Source organism: Euprymna scolopes, chromosome 7, assembly GCF_053919585.1.
Source record: "Euprymna scolopes isolate OS-2025 chromosome 7, ASM5391958v1, whole genome shotgun sequence".
Taxonomy (NCBI): domain Eukaryota; kingdom Metazoa; phylum Mollusca; class Cephalopoda; order Sepiida; family Sepiolidae; genus Euprymna; species Euprymna scolopes.
Window position 1 is genome coordinate 89,250,701 of NC_136488.1, and position 6,106 is coordinate 89,256,806.

A 6,106-nucleotide genomic window follows, 5' to 3' on the forward strand; every position below is an offset into this window, starting at 1 on the left:
TACATAAGAATAGATTATAGCATACAGACATTAGAGAAGTGGACAGGTGCGCGTAAAAATGCGCGCACACACACGTACCCAACACGATCCTGTCTTATCTATAAAAGATATAATTAATTATGCATTGTATACTCTTATCTGTAAGATATTTCGGACTCTAGACCGTGGTTGTCTGTTAACGATTATTCTGAAACTAAAAGAATAATATACCTGCCATAGCTGGAGACGTGACGCCGCTCGGAGTACTCTTTGTACAGAGTACAAAATTGTCTTTGAAACTGTCCCAATTATTTATATGCACATGATTGCCCCATTTTTTATACGAATGATTGTCCCTATTTTTTTATATGAGCTTGATTGCCCCTATTGTTTTATGTGCACATGATTGGCCCATTTTTTATGTGCGCATGATTGTCCCTATTTTTTTATGTGCGCATGATTGTTCCTATTTTTTTATGTGCGCATGATTGTTCCTATTTTTTTATGTGCGCATGATTGTTCCTATTTTTTTATGTGCGCATGATTGTTCCTATTTTTTTATGTGCGCATGATTGTTCCTATTTTTTTATGTGCGCATGATTGTCCCTATTTTTTATGTGCGCATGATTGTTCCTATTTTTTTATGTGCGCATGATTGTTCCTATTTTTTTATGTGCGCATGATTGTCCCTATTTTTTTATGTGCGCATGATTGTTCCTATTTTTTTATGTGCGCATGATTGTTCCTATTTTTTATGTGCGCATGATTGCCTCTATTTTTATATATGCACATGATTGCCTCTATTTTTTGTGTGTGCCTGAGTGTCTCTATCTTTTTATATGCGTAACCTCTTTTCCAATGAAGTTCGCTAGAACCCTTATTGTCTGGAAACTCGGCTCGAATCGTCTGGTCCTTCTCAGAGGGTTGTTACATTGAATCCTGTATTCTGAAAGCGAATATCGAAGCCGCAGGCAGACACGTGAAATTCTGCTTTATAAGACTTAATTCACGAACTTATGTACAATGTTTTTTCGTTCAGTTCTTAGTAAGTTTTCAACAGTCCAAATCTCTCTTCAGACAGCGTCATACGGGCGGAGGAGGGATCACGTCTTCAGGAAACGGCGGGTCTCCACACGATATGTGCTCATTGAAATCAAAAAGTAATCTCACTAATTTTCGAGCATATCGACCCGATGTGGTTGGGGTTGGAAAGTTTCCCCAGCCAATCAAATCACGCTAAACCCCAGACTGCGGGTGTGCGATTAAAGTCAATATTAATACCCCATGACCCCCTAAGGTCACCACCCATCACTCAGACAGCCAAAGGTCGAAGGATCCACCAGGACGACCAGTACAATATATTATTCTAACATCCTCACATTTCCTGTTGTTGAGTTTTTTTTTCAAATAAAAAAATATCTCAGGTTTTCCAACCAAAATGCAAATATATCTATTTTGACAATGAATTAATATATATATATATATATATATTTTAAATCCTCGGGATATCTGTCGTTACGCGGGATCGATTAAAGCTACCTTAGCTTACCCGGCTCCCAATGAGGGGCAATTCGCTCCCTCAGGTCGATTACGTCATGATTGTCCCTATTTCTTTTATATGTTCATGATTGTCCCTATTTCTTTTATATGTGCATGATTGTCTATTTCTTTTATATGCGCATGATTGTCTATTTCTATTATATGTGCATCGTTGTCCCTATTTTTTTATGTACACCGGTATATATCACGTCTGTGACAGCAACAAAGAAAGCATTAAATTTTATGCTAACCAAACCTTAAAAATGATACAAAACTAAAATAAAAGCCATGGGGCTCAGCAGAAAGATCTGAGAACCATGAACGGTAAATGCACTCTTTCATATTTTTACTGAGTACAACATCGACTTCACAATTCAGTGGGAAATATCGTTATTTTCATGGTTATTGCTCGACTAAACCCCAATACCTTAAATAATTTTCAGCTAGAAGTCACCTAACAACAACCAGGATAAGAGATTTTTCTTTCTCTCACTTCTTACCGAAATCTAATCGAAACTTCTATGAACAAAGTTTCTTTCTTAGAACATCACACCTAGTTTCATTCTTTTTCTAGAAATACTATTGTGGCATGTGTTGGATGATCTATCGCTTCTTCCTTTATGGTAGATTGTTATATGTTGTTTGTATTTGCAATTAAATTTATTTATATTTTGGAATTAACTTTTGTGAGAAAAATCTGTGATTTAATCTATTATATATTTTTTCTTTAATCTATGACACCTTATTCATTACAATAAATAATTTAAAATTGTTTTTTTTGCTATCTGGTACGTTCAGGTTAAGCTGTCTGAAGGGTTCCCTGATCTAAAATGTACCAAACATTTATATATATTTTTTTATTTCATTTCTTTTTTTTTTACATGGAGGTTAACACTTATCAAGTGCCAGAAGCCACTCGAGGATAAGGGCGATTGCGTGTACAGTAATCAATGGGATAGTATCGTAGTAATCGTTGGTATTGGCGATTTGATAACGTGTCTTACTTAAGGGAGCGGTTCATCAGGAATTTGTTTACGTTGGACTCGAATACATCCAAGTTGTAGTTAGGTGGGAAACAGAAAAAACAGAAGAAAGTTCCACAAGCGTGCACTTCTAAGAAAAAAGCTTTGCTCATGGAATCTACGCTTTGATTTAGGCACATATAAAGAGTGGGGAAAATTATTGACAGTGGTTTACGCTAGACGGGTGTGTTTCGTGAAAGATTGGCGAGGGGGGCAGAGATTGGAGCTCAGACGAGCACTTGTTATAGAAATAACGATAAAACAAAGACAGGCTGGCAACGTCTCTCCTGTGGGAGAGAGGTTGCAGGGAAGAGAAAAGGGCATCCCCCACTAAGCCACGAAGTCTATTTTGTACTCTGTCAAGGCAGGATAGACTGTTTTTAGCAGCTCCAGCCCTAATGTGGTAGCAGTACTCCATCCTTGGACGTACTTGGCTTTTATATAAAGAATGTCATCAGTAGTGAGATAGCTTCTGGAGCGGTAGAAGGACCCCCCCACTTTTCCAGCGACCTTGGTAACAGACTTGATGTACGTGTTCCACTTCAGATCAGGAGTAAAGGTCAAACCTAGAAGCTTGTCAAAAATCAATCATGTTCTGCAAAGTAAAAAAAAAAAAAAAAAAAAAAAAGACAACAACCACAATTTCTTTCTACAAAACAACCAAACCAAACACCATGAATAAATATTTGAAGATATAAAGAACTAGAAGCATAAAATCTTTTTTTCCCAAAATGATTCAGCATTAGATAAGCCGAAAAGATTGATATGCCACAAAGCAAAACAACCAAACCAAACACCGTGAATAAATATTTAGAGATATAAAGAACTTTAAACATAGAAATGATTGAATTCGACAAAAAAAAAAAAAAAAATCCAAAAATGTTGATATACCGTAAAACAAAGGAATAAAGTCATACGTTTTGGTAACCACCGTTTCCATCTACGCATGTTCCACCTTCTGTCTTGTTATCGTCTCGATTCAATTAAGACATGATTGTATGAAGCAGCTTTTAGTTCACCTTTTCTCTAAGTAGCGACATAGTTCGACAAAGACGTGTAGCGGCAATGTATGGATTGTGAATAAGAAAACAAAAATAGTTTAAAATACTCGACTTTTTTGCTTTTCTGTTTATTTAATTTTTAGTTTATTTTAGTTTCCTTGTACATTAATAATGTTCTCCGGTTTTACAATGTACAGTAAATTCGGGAACGACAAATGCACGACAATTGCTCCTGATGATTCCTTATTTGTGTGATATATTGGAGTACGACAAGTGGCCCCTGCTGTTTGTTTTTCACTAAAAATCTTTGTATAAAATAAACAAGTTTTTGTTAGACTTATGAGAAATGTCTTTTTTTAAATACGAATCAAACATAAAAAGAAAAAGTACGTTTATTTTTTTTTTAAATCACACTTTTTTTGATAGTGTTTGTTTTTGTTTTAATAGTAAATGTTTAGAAAAAAATGACAATAAAAATCTCGGCACAGAGGGCTGAAAAAATAGCAAAAAAACAAAAAAAAAAACACTAAAAATATTTGTTTTCTACAAAAATAAAATAAAATAAAATAATAAAATAAAATAAAATAATTGCACGTCAATCAGTCCAAAATAAACATCGGTTTTTCTTCACATATAAATTCCAGCAAGCTTGAATGACAAACCTAAATATCACATGAATAGAGATCCGTATTATTAGTATTCTTCGAACTACTGTTCTCATCTTGAGTATCATTTTCACAACATTTCGGCCGATGTAACCTCCGACCTTCTTCAGTATCTTGTCGAACTCGGGAATGTTTCTATCGAACTCGGAAATCTGGACAGAATTTCGAACAGAACCTTTTATTTACTTCACAAGGGTAGCATGCTCTCATTCCGTCAGCCATGATGTCCGAAGTAATTTGCAATTACGTTTTTCATTCACCCACACTGAGGATTGAACCTTGAACCTTCAGGGAATATCACTTTTGCAATTGATATTTTTTCCAAGTACTCTAACAATCGCGCCACGAATCCTTGCGGAAAAGGTACACCTGAAGAAGGTCGGAGGTTACATCGACCGAAACGTTGTGAAAAATGACACTCAAGATGAGAACAGTAGTCCCGAGAATCCAAGTGATGTGAGTAATCATCTCAAAAATTCAGAAGCGTAATCAGTAGGAGCAGTTGTGACTTCTCGTACATTTGTCCTACCTTAATGTGTCATGCAGAATTAGTAGAACCTTATCATTCACTGTTTTCATAGAATCTAAATATTACTACACAAGTTGAGGGACGGATAGCTTTAATTAGAAGAGTAATACATGTACAGAGAATAGGCATGGGTACACAAGTTTCTTTGGTCCCCCGACAAAAGGAGGGTGAATCTGTAAATTCACACTTGTCCGTTCGTCTGTCCGCACTTTTCTCAATAAGTACGACTTGGAATTTTTTGAAATTTTGCACAAACATTGAACATGATATGAGTAAAAAAAAAGTAACAGAACGGATTTTCCGGGAAAACTCCGGTTACCCCCCCCCCCGGTTTAAACAGACTAAAATTGACACCTTTGTGCTAATTAAAAAAAAAAAAAAAAAATAGATGATGCCTTAGAGTTTTATAAAACTTTCTGAAAAGTTATAACTAACTGATTTCTATATAATTTTGTTTGTCTATACTACGCGATAACTCTTGGGTGTGCCCCAGGGATTTTTTTAAAGGAGCTATTAAAAAAAAACCCATTTTTGGGACTATTGCACCGTGTTTGTCTAAAATTTTCTGTGTATGTGTATTTAGCAGTGTTGCATGGTGCTGAACTCAAATTTAAATGTTAAGGCCTTGCGGACATTTTGGGGCTAAATGAGGGAGGAGGCAAATGATGGATTTAGTCATTTCCTTTTTTGCATGGTGCAGATCTCAAATTTACATATGTTAAGGCCTGAAACTGCACCGTTTGTTCATTTTCACTAGGAGTTTCGTCCCCTGGGGAATTTTGGGGTTAAATAGGGGCGGGGGCAAATGCTGAACTTAGTCATTTGTTTTATGCCTCGTTTACTGTGCATTCAAAGGGGACCCTGCATGCTTCACTTGTCTATTATGGAATAAACGCAGAAATGGTACTCGATGATTCATTACTTAAACACACAACATAATTAGGGAGTAATCATAGAAAAACAGTAGCGTTTCCCCCCTATAGCTCATTGTCTTAATAATCCAAATGATACCCATTTTGTAACGTCTGCAAGTATTTTGGCGTTCCCACTAATTGAACGTACTAAAGAACTAAAGGTTGTTTTAATAATAGGAGCCGATCGTGAGACGTGTATGCCCCTAGTATATACAAGCATACCAGGCTAAATCCCTATTTCCTGTCTCTAATTAAAAAGATTCGGAAAGATATAGAGTAAGTTGGGAGATACAGAATGCGAGAGAAAGAGTGAGAGAGGGGAGTAGGAGGGAAAACACATAACGAGGTAGTGATTAAATAGTATTTATTTAGTACGCGCATGTGTTTATTTCTTAATTAAAATAAATCAGAAATCGCTGGGTAATCTTTTCATTAAATTCAATTCCTGGCTTAAGTC